At 46.1% G+C, this 19,510-nt stretch overlaps 1 protein-coding gene and 1 long non-coding RNA gene across 2 annotated transcripts in view; one reads left to right on the top strand and one right to left on the bottom strand.

Annotated features, from left to right (window-relative positions):
- LOC106994417 (uncharacterized) overlaps nt 1-19,510 on the top strand; it is a 216,520-nt gene that overhangs the window by 143,838 nt on the left and 53,172 nt on the right. The window contains exon 2 of the transcript XR_013408328.1: nt 12,076-12,180. The gene's annotated coding sequence lies outside the window, so the exon portion shown is untranslated. The remainder of the gene's footprint in view (nt 1-12,075; nt 12,181-19,510) is intronic.
- The window catches only part of LOC106994416 (uncharacterized), a 131,244-nt gene that overhangs the window by 78,403 nt on the left and 33,331 nt on the right, over nt 1-19,510 (bottom strand). Inside the window, exons 4-5 of the long non-coding RNA XR_013408331.1 lie at nt 9,736-9,907; nt 9,067-9,157 (exon numbers count right to left, since the gene is read on the bottom strand). This is a non-coding gene — a long non-coding RNA (uncharacterized LOC106994416). The remainder of the gene's footprint in view (nt 1-9,066; nt 9,158-9,735; nt 9,908-19,510) is intronic.

Below are 19,510 nucleotides of genomic sequence, written 5' to 3'. Positions count from 1 at the left end.
AGAAGGTGCCATTATTGTAGGTACCGGTAATTTTAAAAGTTTCTGTCAATTCCAATTGTTAAAAACCATCAGCACTAACGCATGTTGGTTTCAGAGACACGAGCGAGTGAAAATAGGAAGTGAAAATATATTTTGGAATTGATGAAAAATCGCACTATTCTGTGAAACCTCCTGGGAGAAAATGGACTGGAACTTTAGCACAGCACTGAACTTTTAAAGACAAAAATAAAAATCGCAGGAAAAGTCACACTTCAGGAAAAGCCACATTTCAGGAAAAGCCGCATTTCAGGAAAAGCTCACAGGCATCCTGAGAAGGAACTCACAGGAGGAATGCAAGAGTCTGGGGACACACCCCAAGAAGGCTGGAGGGTTGGCACAGGGTCTGGGGGTACCCTGATAAGTGTGTGTGGAAACAAAGGGCTGTAATGCTGGGCGGGGGACACATTGGTCTGAAGGAGCGCATGGCAGTGCCACGGGTTTCTCTCCACCATCCTGCATGAGGGCTGGCGGGGTAGGAGCTCGCCAGATGCCCAGGCAGGTGGGCATTTTGCAGCTGCTGCTCCCAGCTCTGCTGCTGTCAGTGAGATGGCAGGAGGCATGTCAGGGTCCCCGGGGTTGGGAGTAGGAAGAGGAGGGGTGGAATCTTCATGTTGAACTTAGAATGGGCGCCTCCTGGACAGAGGTATGAGGACACACCTTTGAGAACCTTGGAAATGTGTCGGTGAAGTGACTTCCTATCCCAGGAGAGACTGGGATTCTTGCTGGAAGGCAGGTGCAGACTTTGTAATTTGAGCCAGCGTGTACATCCAACCTCACTGATGCCCACGTGAGAGGAGGATGACCACAAACTGGCCCCGCTCTGATAAAGGAGGAGCTGTAGAGATGAACTTTCTGGTGTTTGAATAAACCTGCATCAATGGATGATGATAGTAACGGGGTCAGGCCAGGAGCACTGGGCTTCCCAGGACTCAGTGTTACTGAGGGGGAACGTCTTAGTCCGTGTTGTGCTGCTCTAGCAGAATACCTGAGACTGGGTAATTTATAAAGAACAGAGATTTATTTCTTCCAGTTCTGGAGGGGAGTTCCAAAAGTTCATGGTCAAGGGGCCCACATTTGGTGAGACCCATATCATCTAATGGCAGAAGGTGGAGAGAGAATGGGGATGCGGAGGAAGGAGCAGAGGAGGGAGAGGGAGGGAGCATCCAAACTCAGCCTTTTGTCAGGAGCCCACTCCCAAGATGGCATTAATCTATTCACGAGGATGGAACCCTCATGACCTAATCACCTCTTTAAGGCCCCAGCTCTCTATGCTGTTGCACTGGGCATTACATTTCCAACACACGAGCTTTAAGAGACACATTCAAAGTGTAGCAGTGAGCGGTGGGGAAGACCCCTTTGCTTCAGTCCCCCAGCTGTCGGCAGAGCACTACAGGTGAGGGGAAGTCATCTCATATGGCAGCAGTGTCACTAAGCTCAGGGGTGGCCTGTCTTCCCTCAGTGGCTTGCCACGGCATCTAGAATCCTGATGAGCTCCCTTCTGTAAAGTTAAATTCGTTTGCACTCATGCTTGTATGGGGAGAGCAGGAGTCTAAAGACACGGAGAGAAAGCTGTTACCCGGCGATAGTACTGACTGGTATTTGGCATGTGGGGGCTCTAGGTCAGAGTCAAGAGACACAAGGGGTGAGTACCAAGTCTGACTACTGTCTCAATGGAATTCCAGAAGCAGATAAGGGAGAAATGGGGGAGAGGCAATATATGAAACATTAATGACTGAGACTTTCTCAGGACTGATAAAGCTGAATAGAAATTAGGATGTATAATTACCAAAGTAATAGAGAGACAAAAATAAAATGTGGGGGAGGGAGAATACTCTCAAACAATGCAGAAGGCCAGAAATTAAAAAAAAAAGCATTTTTTTTTGAATTAGCAATTAGAAAACCGAGACAAACAGAATGCACAAAATAAAATGGTAGCAATGCGTCTAAATATATAGTCATAATCAATGTGAATGTATTCAATTTCCTCTAGACAAAAAGAAGAAAAAAACAAGTTATATGTTGTTTATAAATCCAAATCTAGAAGACAAGGCTTCAGAAAAGGATATGGCCCAGGGTGGCCACAGCCTGCACCAGGAGTGCTGTTTGTATTGAAAAGACCTGGTTATACTGGAATTACGTTTCCCAAAAGGCTCTTTTTTATCCTAGACCATGGCCTTGAATTTCTAGATGCCCTATTTTTTTTCTGTAGTCCTGCGCTAATTTTAAACGTTAACTTTAAACAGTAGCAGAGCAGGATGAGAGTTCAGTTTCCTGATTTCTAGACAGGACTGCGCCTGCCCTGCGATTTCTGCCCCCGCCAACGACTTGTGCAAGCAAGCATCCTGCTGCCACACGGAGATGGAAGGATTTGTCACTTTTTCCAAGGCCGCGAGTGGAGTTACAGGTAAATGGTTAGAACACGTACTTCCTTTGAGCTTTCTTCCCAGGAGGAAAATGTTTCATATATTGCCTCTCCCCCATTTCTCTCTTATCTGCTTCTGGAATTCCATTGAGAGGGTAGTCAGACTTCCTCAAGTGCTCCTTCACCCACTGGTATCTCGGTGATCTTCTCTGCTCAAGTCTGTCTGCCCTCCTGTCTGATCCCAGATGCTCAGCTCCCGCGGTTCCTCCTGCAGCTGTTGCCCAAGCTTTCATCTGAAATTTACCTGCCTGGTCTCCTCTCACTCAAGGAGAGACGTGGTAACTGCTAAAGGGAATAAACTCCAGACATATTGTAAGTTTCTTAAGGAGACATTCCCTAACTAAGAAACAATAACTCACCACATTTTGGTTAAGAATCTACTCTGTACAAAATCCCACACTGGATGCCAATAATTCAAAGTCAATCAGACACTCTAGTCTCTAATGGATGAGACAAACAAGTAAACACATGATTCCAGGATCTATTTGAACAGTAGAAAGGTCACAGGCATCTCTGACTCCGTGGGGGTCAAAGAAGGTTTACGGAAGAAATAACACCTGAGAAGGGCTCTGAAGGATAAATAGACCAGTACCAGTCCGGGGCCTGTTACGAACCAGGTTGCGGCCGGGCGCGGTGGCTCACACCTGTAGTCCCAGCACTTTGGGAGGCCAAGGCTGGCAGATCATGAGGTCAGGAGATCAAGACCATCCTGGCTAACACGGTGAAACCCCGTCTCTACTAAAAATACAAAAAATTAGCCAGGCATGGTCGCAGGCGCCTGTAGTCCTAGCTACTCGGGAGGCTGAGGCAGGAGAATGGCGTGAACCCGGGAGGCGGAGCTTGCAGTGAGTGGAGATGGCGCCACTGTACTCCAGCCTGAGCGACAGAGCAAGACTTTAAAAAGAAAAGAACCAGGTTGTACAGCAGGAGGTGAACAGTGAGCCAGTGAGCCAGTGAGCGTTATCCCCTGAGCTCTGCCTCCTGTCACATCAGCAATGGCATCAGATTCTCATAGCAGCTCGAACAGTATTGTGAACTACGCATGGAGGGATCTAGGTTGTGCGCTCCTTATGAGAATCTAACTAATGCCCGATGAACAGTTTCATCCCCAAAATCATCCCCTCCCACAACCACCCCCATCTGTGGAAAAAATGTATTCCACCAAACCAGTCCCTGGTCCCAAAAAGGCTGGGGATCACTGCTCTAGAGAACTCCATGTGTGTCTGTGGAACTCGGGTGCACGGTTGCTTGAACCAAATTGCAAAGACTTATGCTAAAGTGATAATATTTTGGACTACAAATAGAGTTCAATAAAAACATGGTTAACATTAATTTCACCTGTTACTTACTGTGCCTATTAGAAAACTAGAAATTATGTATGTGGCTTACATTGTATTTCTATTGGACAGCAATGATTAGGAAGTGCTTGACTCTTAAGCACTCAGTCAATGTTAACTCTGATTATGTTTCAAGAAACTTTATGAGGTCAAGGAATGCATATTGTTTAGTGCTGTCTCCTGAGTAACTAAGAATGTTGGCACATTGAAGGTGGCCAACAAATTGGTTGACTGATGAAGTGCAGAACAGATATATGCACTGCTGGTTTTTGGCCAGTGTTTGTTCTGCACTGTTGCCTGGGGCCTATGTTGACTCTTAAATGCACACAATATCACAGTTAGCTGGTTGGGTCCATGGGGTCCAGCTCACATTTTACTTCCTCCAGGAACCTACTATATTTCCAGTTCCTCCTCCCTATTATCTCTCCAATGAGAAATGATCTCTCCCTCTTATAAAGTCATGCAACATTTTGGAAAAATATTTCTTACAAGACTTAGCCCTGCTTTCAGATATAGCTCCTCTGACATATTAATGTGAGTTCCTCCAGAGCCCACTCACTCTGATGCCCCTGTCTTCTGCTTATTGCTCTGAGCAGAGCAGGTGTTCGGTATGAGTGTGTTGAACTGAATTGATATTTTCTTAGCACCTTTCTTGTGTCTTTCTACACAGAACGTAGCATCTGGCTGGCCACTGAAGTGCCCAATAAATACTTGCTAAATAAATAAACCAATGGGACTGACCTGCTAAGGGAAGGAATGGAACCACCTTTGTTAATGTCATAGGCATTGCAATGGTTGCCTTGGAGACCTTGCTTCTCTGTGGTCAGAACCACTGGTGCTTACAGTCAAGGGCAGGAAGAGTAAAGGGCAGGTTTTGGTGACTAGTGGGAAAGGTGAGGCTGTTCCTAGGTTCCAATCTCACCCCCAGAGAATGCCAACCTGGGTGACTTTCTCCACAGCCTTTCCAATACAGAGCACCATCTGCTCTCATCAAACACCAAGGCCTGGACAAGGTGATGGCTCGCTCTTTAGTCAATGCCTGGCATTGGTCAAATCAAACCAAACCAAACCAAGATTTCTATGCAGAAAAGACAGTCCAATGCCACTCATAATAATTCAGAACATCTTTTGAAAAAAAAAAGAAAGCTAACCCCCAACCAATAAACTCCCCCAAATCCCGAAAGTAAAATCCCTGGACTCTGTGTCTATGGGTTTCCATTGCGTACTGTCACAGGGGAGAATGGGAAAGGCAACGGAGCCCTTAGGGAGCAAGGATGGGGTCACACAGTTCGTGACGCTGGGCTTCGGATCTGAACTCTGCTACCTGCTGCCTCAATAGTTCCTGGCAAGTTACTTAATCTCTCTGAACCTCAGTTTGTCTTTCTGCGGTGGCGATAGGTAAATTAATTGTGAGAGCTATGAGCCAGGTCCTATTCTAAATGAGACAGGTTCTATTAAAGCCTAACATGGATGTCTTACTATCACCTTCCTTTTACAGATGGGGAACCGAAGCACAGAGAAGGTAAATTACTTCCCAAGTCACATGCCTCAAACCTAGTTGTTCTGCCTCATGTCTGTGTTTTGGAGGACTGTATTACCCATCACATGGGGGTCTTGTGAAACAAGTAATAAAGTTCCTGGCCCCCAGCAGTGCCCGGCATATGGTGGCAATGGCCCGTTACCTAAAGCTGTCTTCTCCCCAACTAGCGGCCATTCCCTTCTTTTGATAGATTATGGTGTTTGCTCTGAATCCGTTAGCACCAATAAACAGAAGAGGTTCCTCTTGATTATCTATAATGAATCAAAGATGTCACTGATTTATTGCATGCAATTTAGATTCCATTTAAACTGCTGAAAATCAAGCATTGTGAAGCTGTTCACAATCACATTCTCTCTTGTATAGATAAAAAGTTATTAATTTCCTAATCCTGTCTGGTACTTCAAACACTAGATGTAGCTACTTTGCCCGTATAGAAAGCAACTTTGAGAGACAGACACTTCCTTCTTCCGATGTAAAAGACATTCTATGTTATCTTGTAAAATGATGGTCTTGGTGAGTCGCTCTTCAGAGGATATTGTGAAGTGAAGCCAGACGGACAGCCCAGGTATCTGTGGAGAATTAACTGTCAAAATACCATCCAAGTATTAGACATACTTTCTTTCCCTCTTTTGTCTTTATACCATTCCAAATTTAGACTGAATCAGGAAACATGAAAAGGAGATGGGGAGCTATGAGGAAGTTCGTAAAAGAAATAGTCTATCCTATCCATTACTGAACATTTTGAAACTCTTTAACCCCTCTTTAAAATTTGTGCATCAATCACATGTGAGCCCCTGCCTTCAGCTGCCTTTGGTTTCTTGATGGGGTCTCAGTACTCAGCCAGGCAAAGCTGCCACTCTCCACAGCGAGTGGTCATTTCAAAGCTCAGCCTGTGAGCCCGCATCCCTAACCGGGCACACTGTGTATGTCCTGGCCAGAGAGGGACCTCTGCTCAAGCGTATTCCCACAGAATGTGAATCACTGTAATTCCCCAAGTAGCAATGATGCACTTCACTCAATGCCTAGAGAAAACCAAATTTATGGAGTCACATGCCTACCTTCTGACGAAGTATATCTCATCAATTTTAGTGTATTATTTAAATATTAATGATTTGTTGAATTTGAAAATTTTTAAACAAATCATAAAAAAGAACACCAGTATTCAACACATTTCTTATTAGGAAAAAAAGAAAAGCGGAATATGCTATAATAAAGTAGGTTATCACAGCCACATAGGTTTAGAAAATACGTGGTTTTGGGGTATTTGAAACAGGGTCTCGTTCTGTCACCCTGGCTGGAGTGCAGTGGTGCGATCGCAGCTCACTGAAGCTTCAACCTCCCAATCCTCCTAAACCAATCCTCCCACCTCAGCCTCCCAAGTAGCTGGGACTACAGGGCATGTGCTATCACAACTGGCTAATGTTTTAAAATTTTTTGTCCAGGCTAGTCTGAAACTCTTGGGGTGAAGGGATCCTCCTGCCTCTGTCTCTCAAAGTGCTGAGATTACAAGTGTGAGCCACCTTACCTGTCCAAAAATATGTGTTTTGTTTTGTATTCAAGCCCTTTGTTCAAAATGCCAACTGCTCTACTTCCTGGATACATGGATACGAATGTCCTCAGCAGAGCACTACTGAGCCCAGAGTCCAAACAAAATATAAAGAAATAAGGATGTCAGATCAAAAAACACTTACAGGCCAGGTTCGTTGGGTGATAAAGACAAGAATGCCCCTTCCTAAACCTTCAGAAGTTGAAGAGGCCTTCCATGTTTCGAAAGAGGCCTGCAAAAGCCAGGTTTCCAGTCTTTGGTTCCCATTTCCCCAAACAAACGAAGTTATTCTGCATTGCAAGGCAACAAACAAGTGAGCTCCAGAAAAGCAGGCGTCCTCCTGTAATCCGTTTTTGCCCACTCTTTTTCCCAAACCATAGAATAGGAAACAAAATGTTACAACAAACCCTCAATCCCATGAAGGGTGTTCTACTCCCTTCCTGCCTGGGCACAGGCCCCTGAATATCACTTACCTGCTTGGATAAAATATGTTCTGTTTCCATGCGCGTGCAATTCCGTACACTCGGCAGATGAGCCAGAGAGATTTCTCTGAGCATGTAGATTCTTTCGGAGACAGAGAAACAAGCCTTGTACAAATTTGGGAGAACACCCGTTTCTGACCACATGGGAGATGGATGACCTGTTTACAACTGAAACCCATGCGGAACATTTTTTACTGCAGAACCAGCAGCTGACATGATTGCTGTGGGTGTTCACAGAGCCAAATATGAAGATAATTGTGAAGAAAGAGACGGTCACATGGGATAGAAGATGCTATCCTGCTCTCACATTTTTCCTTTTGGCATGACCATACCCATTTTAAAAGTGGGGAGAAATCCTATTAAAGCCCTATCCCTGCCATTTTAGAAACTCTGAATGATGGCATGTCTGAGACTTTTTGTAATATTTTCAGTAGTCGAATCCAGTTTGTTTTATCTTTCAACCCATTCTAAACACAGGTCAATACTGACTTTGCAAAGATCTAAGTTTCACTCCTGCAAAGTGATCTAAAACTTGTATTTATTTCTCTCCTTTCTGAAACACAGTCTGAATGTCTTTGTAGGAGCTTTAGTATTTTGGGTCTGGGCTGAAGCAAAATGAAACGGCATCATGCTGGCTAGAGTTCAGCATTTAACAGTTTAGAAAAGTCTGTAGAGAGAGCTCAGCTGAAATAGACAGGAATCTACATTCCTGTGGCCATCAAAGGAACAGAGCAAGCCCGCAGGGGCGGCCCCAGTGTGCGGCGTCGGGCTCAGAAGAAACACCAGCCATCCAGGGGAATATTGGCAGGGGCAGGGAGAAAGAAAAGCTTTCTTGGGGCTACCGTTCTTAGAATTTTTCACCTGTGTACAAAAGGACAAGAGATGCTGATCTCTGACAAGGACATTACTACATCAAAATCCAGCTTCCAGAGACTGCTTAAAATGGTCTCTGCTGCTCCTTGGATGCTCTGATTTACATGCGGTGGTGGGAAGGGAGCCACAGAGATGGCTCCAGCCCAGCGCCTGGCCTGCAGGGCTGGAACAGAACAAGCAGTAGATTTCTAGGGCCTTGGAAAGACAAATGGTGCCTATGTGGTATACGTCAATGAAACTCCAGGGCAGCCTGGCACGCAGTGAGACATCAGTGAACAGTGAGAAGAGCTCTATCAGGGCCCCACGGGCTGCTGGGGCTGCTGAGGCCTGCTCACCTGTTGCCTGTTCACGAAGGGGCAAGTGTTTGAGTTGCTAGCTCTGAGAGGGCTAATGAGCAGCATCCTCCCTGGAGCCATGGTACTGACGTCTCCCCCAGGTCCGAGGCTGCTGCTCTCGGGAAGGGCACGGGGGCACTTGGGAAGGCTGATTACACAGGAAACCCTGAGCTCCAGCACACAGATGGGAGGGGAGTCAGGTGATGCAGGAACAAACACAGCTCACAAAGAAAGATAAAATGCAGGGGCTGCCCATGAAGGGGAGGGTACCCCTATCTCCCCAGTGGGGCAATTTCCAGCTACAGAGAACAGTTGCGGCCTCAACAATAGAGAAGAACATTTTTACTGATGTGCTCAAGAAAAGATTGGACAATTCTTGGCAAGTAGATAAACATTAAAAAAAAAAAACTGGATTTAAATATCAATGATTTTAAAAGGTAAAATTAGCCGACCTCTCAGAAAAGAATTGAGAGTAGATAGGAAGACGCCTACCTATTGAGAGAATTTGCCGAAGAAGATTTCAAAGGGTTTTTGTTGTGTTTTTGTTTTCCGGTAATAGCAGCTCTATCAGCAGCAATGTAAACTATGAATAGAAATAATAATATTTAGTAATCCAATCACAAGAAGAACTGTCGGAAGCTCACAGTTCTGTTTCTTTTTGATCCAATTTTAGATTTTCCCTACAAAAGAGAAATAACAAGGATTGTGATAAAACTCATTTTCTTCTCTCTTTTAAAAAACATTCATTCCATAATTAGAAGCAATATTTGATTCCATACTAATGAAGAGATATGGATGCAGGGGCATTTCAGATCCACAGCTAATTCATAAATGGGATCTTGCCAAGAATTTCAGCTTCTCCCCCAGGAGACCTCTACATAGAGGGTGCTGCAAGTAAGGAAACCTGTTTTGATCTTGGGTGTTTTAGCTTTTTTTTGCTTAGTGTTAGGTGAACCGACACAGAAGCAAATTCAGCAGTCATAGCTGTTCTTCTGTAAGCTGGAGGCTGACTCTGATAGGAACTCATTCTGAGTGTCAGGAGGCTTCAGGGGCGTGTTACAGGCAGATGAGTCTAGTGCCAGCTGCTAGGAGTTCTGGGAGTGAGGAGCTGTAATCAGGCAGGAGAGGCTAGCAAAATTCTAATTCAATTCTAGTGAATACCTGTTTCCAAAGGAAGCTGTCATCCAAAGAGGAAATGGTGCAGTGGACTTGGGAGTTCTGAGCAGAGGCTCCGTGTAGATAGAGGGTTAAACTCTATTTTCTGTATTCTTGATACTCTGGCATTTGGGGCTTTGATGTTGGACAGACTGTCCCTTCCAGGGCTACCCAATTCCTAGAAACAGCAAATAATTCCCCTGTGAGCGTGTTTTTGATAAACCAACCAGTCTAGAGATCACACCCCCAACCAGCCCTTTCATCAAACTCTCACACGCCAAACCAATCTTCCCCCTGCTCCCTGTCACCCCAGGGTGGGGGACCTGACAACTAGGGACCACCCTTATAGCACTGGGTCACTCAAATAATTTAAAGTATCCAATACTAAGTTTACTCAGCTTACTTACCCTGCCTCGCTTGTTCCTTCCCTCGTTAATCCCAGTAAAAGTCCCAGGCACACGGTGCCCACATTCTCTTATTTCCTGACCATCCCTGGTCTTTCCGGCATGGCGGAGCTTAAAATGCCCCATGCCTGTGGGGATCTGTGAGTGTAAACTTCCTTCCTCACAACAGTCATTTCTGCGTCTGCTGTCTTACCATACCTGACATTAAAACAAACCCCAGGTACATATTTAACTCAACAGGGTTATGGACCATGGAAGCTTGGGTGGTTCATGAACGTCTCTGCTCCTAAGCATTGCCATGGAGAAGATGAGCTATGCAGATCTTTTGGCTGCAGCTCCAGAAATGGGGGTGAGCAACCTGGAACCTGTGTTTCCAAAGGCATCTCCATACAACTCTGCTCAACGTGGTGTGAGTAGCAGAAAATAGCAGTAGGAGGACCTAGCCACCAGGAGCAGAACTGGTAGAACCAGGTCAAGAAGCCAGTCCTCACTTTAAAACTTATTTTCTGATGCAGCAATTCCAATTCTAGAAAATTATCGTATAGGCCGGGGGCGGTGGCTCACGCCTATAATCCCAGCACTTTGGGAGGCCGAGACGGGCGGATCACGAGGTCAGGAGATCGAGACCATCCTGGCTAACACGGTGAAACTCCATCTCCACTAAAAATACAAAAAATTAGCCGGGCGAGGTGGTGGGCACCTGTAGTCCCAGTTACTCGGGAGGCTGAGGCAGGAGAATGGTGTGAACCTGGGAGGTGGAGTTTGCAGTGAACTGAGATCCTGCTACTGCACTCCAGCCTGGATGACAGAGCAAGACTGTCTCAAAAAAAAAAAAAAAAAAAAGAAAAAGAAAATTATCGTATAAATATGATCTATAAAAATATTTATATGATAAATAAGGAAATAAGTAGATATGCACAAATATCCTTGGAAATCTTTTTATATTACACATAATTTACAGTAAAAAAAATTCATCCTAAACAGGCCATGTTAGATTGGTTAAGTATTACATCTAATGATATAGTTATACAGTATACTACTTAGCAGTCATCTGGCATAATGTTCCATGGCATGTGAAAATATGAATAATATGTTGTTAATTTTAAAAATCAGCCAACAAAACAGTATAACGATGTAATCCCTTTTCATTAAATATATATAGACATATATACAGAGGTTAAAGCCTGGGTTTATCTCTGGTTTACGTCGTTACAAATATTTTGTGTATGTGTTTATTTTTCTGCATTTTCCAAATTCTGTACAGTGCACATGAATAATAAATTAATTTCATTATTTTCTATCGTGCAGGCTGTGTTCTCCCTAGGGCAGGACAAAGAAGGAATTTGGACAATCACATACCCCTCCCCTAAAGATCAAGAAGCTCTCTAAATAATGAGCTTTTGCTAACCCCCAGGCCATTTGGCCTTTGGACAAAGCATGATAGAAGTTGCTTTCTGGGCCCCACTTGCTACGGGTGAGAGTTCCTGACACCTGGAGAGGCTGAGCCCAGGCTCTAAGTGAGGCCTGGTGGCTCCAGGTGACTGGAGGCCCACTCGGCAAGAGGAGTGTTATTAGGCCTAAGCGGGGACTGTAGGGGCTGTGGTTATGCTCCAGTTGGTGTAGAGAATTCATAATTAGCAACAGCGGGATTACAAAGCAAGGAGCCAGAAAGAGAAATAAGGGAGGAGAAATAACCTACCAGGAAAGGGCAAGAATAATCCACTCATGATATCATCAATCCCATAATAACCAAGTGATGATAGTGCTTACATTAAATACACTTTAAAAGTAATCAATGCAAAGAGTAGGATAAAAACAATTTGTGACAAGGGTAAGCATTAGAGTATACAGTAGTTAATACAGCTACAAGGAAAAGAAATCAATACAGATCATTTCATTTCAAGGTCTCTTGTATATTAGGAAACCATTATTTCTTTTTCAGATCTCAGGATAAGGGTAACAGTGCCTGTTACTTTTCACTCCCTCAAGGATGTTCCTCAAGAGAAATAACAAATGCTCGGATTTCCACAAAAATTTGAAAACTCAGGTGTGTTTGAAATGAATGCTCTGAAAATACTTGTTGCATGTAATTGGAATTATGTAGTATTTTTGTAATTACAAAGAATTGCCATGAAAATATGGGGACCCCAAATTTTAAGTCTGCTATATTCCAAGGCAGCTGCCTTCTGACAAATAACCTGTGACAATTTCATAATATAGGGTTCCGAAACCTCATTAAGCCACACGCGTGGTGCAGCTGAAGCACTCAATGGTTTCCAAGGGTTTGTGAAAATGTAATTAGGCAAACCACAGGCATCTGCAAATGTGGTGCTTTTGCTCCAGATGGGTGGAAACTCAGGGCGCCCCAGAGCTTTCACAGGGACGATTTTTCTCAGTGTCAGTGACTTGAACACACACCTCAGATGGTCTTTTTGCTCTTGCAGGAGAAAATGTTGCCAAATGGGTAGACTAAACAATGGATGGCTGCCGGGTTTGGTCATACCTCTCTGTGTGCGCCGTTAATTGCTGATGGGAGCTGGGACATTATTCCGGCTACAAAATGGGTGCAGGATCCTGGTAACTGATGCATGGGCCTTGCAAGATACGTCTATAGAATTGGCTATAGGTACTCAGCACAGAAGACCATCTGATCCCTGTGGAGCCAGACCCCACCGCTTCACCCGAGTGGTCAAAGCTGCTCCCTGGATGTCAAGGGTTGGCCATTCTGGTGGTGTCGGTAGCGAGTGCTTGGATTAATGTGAGATCTATCGGCTGGTGATGCAGATGGTGACAGGAAGAGAAAGTAGAGATGCCAACACACTCCCTGGACAGTGTTTCTGGAGAGAAAAGGTCCTGGTCTAGGGAACCAGTGGAATGTGCTGTGGCAGAAAATCCATAGACTCTGGACTCTGACAGTCAGAGCTTGGACCCTGGATACAATGTCTACCACCTTTGTGATCTGTGGCATGTTAGTTAGTATCTTGGAGCCTCAGTTTCACCTTCTGTGTTATTAAGGTAATAATGTTTTCTTTGGGGGCTTTTGGTGAGGATTAAATGATATATGGAAAGATTATTTTGAGAAGTATTACTTGATATGCCCCTAAATTCACAGACACACGCACACACTTGCGTACACCCCCCACACCCACCCACACCCTTTTAGCTCATCCATGCTTTATATGATTTACTAATATTTAGGTCGTTTAGCAGGTCCATCTTAGTAAATGAAAGTTGAATTAGACAAAAAGAAATACATCAAATTCTCGGCTTTAAATGAAAAGCAAAACAAACAGCCCTCACGGAGGGACAAGACGGGAACACTTGGGAAACATCTGTTTTGTCAGAGCTGCCTGGCTCTCCCACAGCCCCTCCTGGATGGCTGAAGAGCCCCCGGCCTGGGAGGAAGGCATAAGGTGGGACACAGGGGCTTGCCATGATCAGGGCCCTGACTGCAAATAACAAACACGAAGTCTGGCTAACCTAAAGAGAAAAGACATGTATTAGAGGGATATTAGGAAGGCTGGAAACACAGATTTGGAAAATGGAGAGCAGTCAAGAGACTCTGATAGTGAGAGCCCTGCCAAGGCCCCCTCCCAGAGTCGCCTGGTTAGAATGTGGCCACCAAGCCTGCAGCAACTTGCCCCTGGTATTCCCGCTGCCAGCGGTGGATGGTGGATGTCACTGAAAGATGCTGCAGGAGGAACTGACATTTTGTGACTCTGGCTGCAGATGGAAAGTCCTGAGGGTCATGGCCCACCAGCTGGCGACTCCCAGGTGTCTAACCTCTCAGGATTCCAAGGTAGGTGGGGGGCCTGCTTTCCACCAGCTCCCCAAATGGCCAGCGTTGTCACATAGGAAGGGGGCTTGGATGCTGGGTGACACACAAAAGCAAAAAGCCCCCTGACACGTCCACTGCCACCCCATGGTGTCTTGCCCTCCCTCCTGAGATTAGCCCATGGGGTGTCTTGAAGGGAGAGCACTGAAAGAATGGCCAGCGAGGCCCCATGATTTCAGGACAGAGGGACTCTGTGCTTGCTTCTGGGAAGGCAACCAGGGTCCCAAGCATCTTCGCCTGCACCAGCCAAGGTGGAGGTAGCAGTGAGCAGATGGTGTCAGGGAGAATCCAGGTTGGAAAGGCCAGTTACAGTCAGCTGAGTGTCTGTGGCCTTGGACAGCAAGGACAGCCCAAAGTTCCCAGGCTCTGTTGGTAAACTTTCAGAGGAAGACCAACAGAGAGCTTGGGGATGGGATGGGGGCATGCTGTGGCCACATTGAGGAGCTGCTGCAGAGCCCATTGGCCCTGTGATGAGGTATGAATAGGCGAGATGCGGCCCAGGGTTTGCCATCACAGGTCGAAGGCTGCCCCTCAGCCTCGCCCCTCCCACCAGGCCCCAGGATCTAGAAGAAATTATTAAGATGTGAACTGAGAAGGGAGAAGCACTGAATTTCCTTGACTTTACCTGACATAACTGAAAAGGCCTAAAAATGACTGTTTTCAGCTATCACGTAGAATGGGGGCTTCAAAGGAAGTTTAGGTTGCATTGCAGAGAAGGAAAAACGACCACATTTTTTGAATACCTGAGCCTATGCCTGAGCCTATGCCTTGTGTACAAGTGTATATGCTACATCAGTTGTCCTCTGTCAGGGGTGATTTTTGTCCCCCAGGGGACGTTTGGCAATGTCCGGAGATAGTTTTGGTTTTCACAATCTGTAGAGAGAAGAGTATGAATTGCTCCTGGCTTCTTGTGGATAGAGGCCAGGGAAACTGCTAAACAGCCCACAACTCTTTATGCAAACTGCACATGAAGGAATTATCTGGTCCAAAACATCAGTAGTGCCGAGGCTGAGAACACGCAGGAGCTCTACGGTGTTTTAAAGAATCATTACGCAGTGCATGTCTGCCTTGCAGACCAGGTCGAAGTCCTAGAATTGGAATTAGAGTCTGGTGGTCGAGGGGTAAGGTCTAGACCCTCTGAGAGAAACTGTGTGTGCAAAGGGAAAGTGGATTTGGCCAGAAGTCAGGGTGGATTTCAGAGCTGTCAAGGATTTGTAAAAAGACTGCTTTGAATGGAGAGGTCAGAGCTAGAGTATGGGACACCTCCCAGCTCTGGCCTGAACCTGCCATGTACACTGCACTACAAAAGTAGGGCAGGCTTAGGGGCATGTAGGAACCAAGAGGGTGCATTGGTCCAGTAGAAACTTAGGCTCAGGGAACAAATATCTCTCCTTTTGAAGCCCAAAGGTCAGATGACAACTGAGAGAATATCATTTAGTTCTTTAGCCAATGCCAGCTTTTCACTTTCTCAGCTAGGGCTTCTCGCCTAGTTGGAGGGCAGGAAATGCTCAAGGGAGCATTTGGCAATATCGGGAGACATTTTTTATTGTCATGACTAGGGGAATGTTATAGCATCAGCTAGGTAGAGGCCAGGGACTCTGCTCAAGATCCTGCCATGCATAGGACAGGCCCCTCCCCTCCAACGAGGCATCACCAGATTCAAAATTGTAATAGTGTCAACATGAAGAACCCTGCTCCTGGTCAGTGATTCGCAACCTTAGTTGTATGTCAGAATCACGTATGTGGAGGAGCCTTACTAAAATGTACGAGCTCTGTCGTCTGCAATTCTGATGAATTGTTCTAAGGTGGGACCCGGAAGTTTTTAAAGCCCTCGAGTTGATCCTGCTGTGCAGTCAGGGTTGAGAGCCGCTCATGGAGACTTTGCCAGGCCTAGCTGCATGGAGACTCTGCCTGCTCCTGTGCCATTTAACCACCTGGGGCGGGGAAAGGAGACAAGAGCCAGCATGGTATCCACTCCCAGTGCAGGGAAGAGAAGCATCGCCCAGTCTCCAGACCTCCTGCAGGGTTTGGGGGGTGAGAGAGAGAGAAATGTGATCCTTTGTTCCTCTTTAGGGTGAGGAATATTCACTAGGAAGAAAATTTGTGATGGTTGTTCTGAAGCATTCATTGATGTTTTGCCCCAAACATATAGTCCCTATGAAACAATAACCCTCACCCATTTCATTCATTCAGGCCCCTGGATATGGTCTCCAGTGGCATTTGCTGGAAGGAGTGGAACTAGAGGACAACGTCGTCCAATTCTTGGCCTTTAAGTTAAAAACAAGTATTGTGGGGTGAAGACAGAAAGTTTCTGGAAGAACATTACTGTACATCCTCTCACCACCAAATAAAACTCCTCTGAAGTGGTGGGGGAAGCATCGGGAAAGAAACAAGGGACTTGGTGATGCGCTGGTGGCCCACTGAGCCAACACGGATGGGGGTGGCACTAATAGAATGTGCGATTTGGGAATCCTTGGGCAGAGGGACCTTGGGCTCCCTGTGTGGAGGAGGTTGGAGGAAGTGGTCAGGGCCCTAGCTCTCTCTGCACTTCTGCATGGGGGCCACCGGGGGAGCTGTAGAGTGCAGATTGTGGCAGGGCAGCCCCGGATGAAGGCAACAGGGACAGCCCTGAGTCTTCTGTGCCTTAAGAAAGGTGGATCATTGGAACACTTTTCCTGCCCCAGAGAGGGATAGGCCAAGAGAGGGCATTGGGCTTGCTGAAGTCCTGTGGTGGAGGGCCTGGTGGGATGTATCAGAGAGGGTTCAACCTGGAGGGATGTCTGTGGCCATGCGGCACCCCAAAGGGAAAGTGGGCCCAGAGGAAATGTTGTTTTGGGCCTGAAATGCTGGAGAAAATCATAGTTGCCCAAGACTACATTTTCTACCATCAAGTAGTATGGGGCTGGAAATGGAGGTTGAGTTCCAGAAAAATAAATTGTGCTATAATGTCTTAAAGACTTGAGTAAATGGCAAGAAAAGTCAAACCTTCTACATATTCATAGTGCACGGTACTTCCTAGACCCTGCATGAATTACAGCGAGCATCACCATGTAAGCCAAGTGACTGTGGCCCCAGTCTATCAAGTTGATTGCTAGGAATTGGTCTCTCAAAGTGTTCTGCAGGGATGAGGGATCCCTGGGGACCTGCCGTAGGCTCCACCTGGTGCTGCTGCTTCTGCAACTGGTGCTCCCCATGTTGTGGGGAGCCGGGCATCCCTCCTCCCACAGAAACCCCGCTTCAACTCCTGGCTAGCCTAAGGCGGCGGGGGAAAGGGGGGAAGGAGGGAGGGAGGCCCCCTCCTCTCAGCTTCTTTCTGTTAGCCATGGGCAAACAGAAGGCCCCACCCTTTCATCCCCCACAGCACAGCACCTGCCAGAGGATGTGAATTTTAGAGGATGTGAATTTTATAGTCACAAAATCAAGTGTGTAAAAATGAAACTTTATAACTGCACTTAGTTCTTGAGCCCCCATTTCTGCAGAAAACTTGTTACTGCCAATTGAATATAAACGATGTTACTAAGTATTTCTCACTCTACTCTGGGTAAAAAGTTCAGGATGTTTTCCTTTCCCTGCTCATGACCTCTCCGCGTGGGTAATCTAAGCATCAACTAGGCATTCGGGGGAAGGAACATCTATTTATCCATTATCTAGCTCAGTTCGGGATTGCAGCCTTTGCGGATGTAACATCCAATTGTGCATTTTTTTCACTGAATGCTACGGCGCTTCACCTAGTGAAACTTCTGCGTTCCTACTGCATTTTGGTTTTCAGGTCTACTCAGGTGCCTCTGTTTCCACTTAGCCCTCCCTGTCCATAACCAGAATGTATCCTCAAGCCCCCCGTCCTTTGCTGTCCCTCATGGGGGCTTGGCAAGCTTTTGGAGGGCTTAGCATATTACCTCTTTTTTATTTCTAGGTTATTCTAAGGCAACGTAAACCTCCCTGCTAAAACCTCAATGGCTTACAATAATAAAGGTTTATTCTTCAGCCACACGTCAGCTATGGGTGTGCTCGAAGCTCTTATCACTGGGATCCAGGGAAAGGAACAGCTTCCACGGGAAGGAAATATTTTGAGCAAATAATTCACTCTGCCATACTCTCACCCTTCTGGAGCTGGGAGAGACTCAGAGCACAGAGGAGGTAGACGTTCAGCTCCTTTCTTCTAAAACACCGTGCTGGTGTTTCTGCAAGCCACGCTTGGTTAGCAGGCTGGCTGGGGGATGCCCTTGACTTCAAAATGAGCTGCCTTCTCAGGCTTTATTTCCGTGATTCCCCCAGTTCGGGCGTTAGCTATTCCCTCTTCCCCTGGAGCATCATCCAGGGGTGTCAGAGGGCAGGGTCCTTTCTTAGACACTCACTAGTGTATGTGCCCTGCTCATGTTCCCCCTAGAATTCTTCTTTTTTTCTTTTTTTTTTTTTTTTTTGAGACGGAGTCTCACTCTGTCTGGAATGCAGTGTCATATCTCGGCTCACTGCAACCTCCGCCTCCCGGGTTCAGTGATTCTCCTGCCTCAGCCTCCTGAGCAGCTGGGATTACAGGCTCCCGCCACCACACCCAGCGAGTTTTTGTATTTTAGTAGAGATGAGTTTTCACCATGTTGGCGAGGCTGGTCTCGAACTCCTGACCTCAGGTGATCTGCCCTCCTCGACCTCCCAAAATGCTGGGATTACAAGCATGAGCCACCGCACCCGCCCCCTCTGGAATTTTTTTTGCATCAGCTGCTTGAACTTTTTCTTCTTCTGGGCAGGACATAGCTGAGATGTCACCATGCATTCCTCACACCTAATGGTCTAACTAGGCCATGAGTTGTCCCAGTCTTTGGTGCTTACAAACCGTCCTATGCCTCAAAAAACCTCTGTCTCACAAGACACATCTTCAGCTTTCAGCATCTCGGTTATCAGTTTAAAAAATGACACTCACACATTCCACTGATATCTTTATTCTTGGCGTGTCTGTCCTTCCCTGAAGCAGTGGGGATCATTGCTTTAATGGGTAGAAGGTAAATACAACAAAAGATAATGTGGGGGGGCGGGGGGAAGTTCTTATTTTCTCAGAATTTTAACTTGCCACACTTTTGATCAGACTTTACTGAAGCTTCAAAAATAGCAGTGAAGAATAACAATGGAGAGAATAACTTCCACCCAACCCCAAGTTATCTTGAGCCGTTGACGCTAGTACCGCACCACCACCCCAGCATCCTCACGCCTCACCAGAAAATCAAACTAACTCCAGGCTCCATTTCCCCTCCTAATGTGTCCTTCCCCAGTCCTTATTTTCTGCCCCAGTACAGAGCCCTTTTTCAGGACGAGTGACGGCGAGACCATCAGTTCCTCTCAGTGGAAACTCTACACCCTCCTGTGCTACCTTTGTTCTGACTCCACGGCTCTGACAATATATTCAAACTACTCTGATAGAAGAACGGGCGTCAAAGTCCGGGTCATTAAGTCTTAAATAACATCCCAGCCCACCTTGGCTGTACAATGCTCAGACTGGTTCCTTTTTAGTCTTTATCCAGCTGCATTTCGATAAGCCTCATAATCTAGT

The sequence above is a fragment of the Macaca mulatta genome, chromosome 18 (assembly GCF_049350105.2).
Source record: "Macaca mulatta isolate MMU2019108-1 chromosome 18, T2T-MMU8v2.0, whole genome shotgun sequence".
NCBI classification, from domain to species: domain Eukaryota; kingdom Metazoa; phylum Chordata; class Mammalia; order Primates; family Cercopithecidae; genus Macaca; species Macaca mulatta.
The sequence above is the reverse complement of the archived record's forward strand: the minus strand, read 5'-3'. Positions and strand labels throughout refer to the sequence as shown.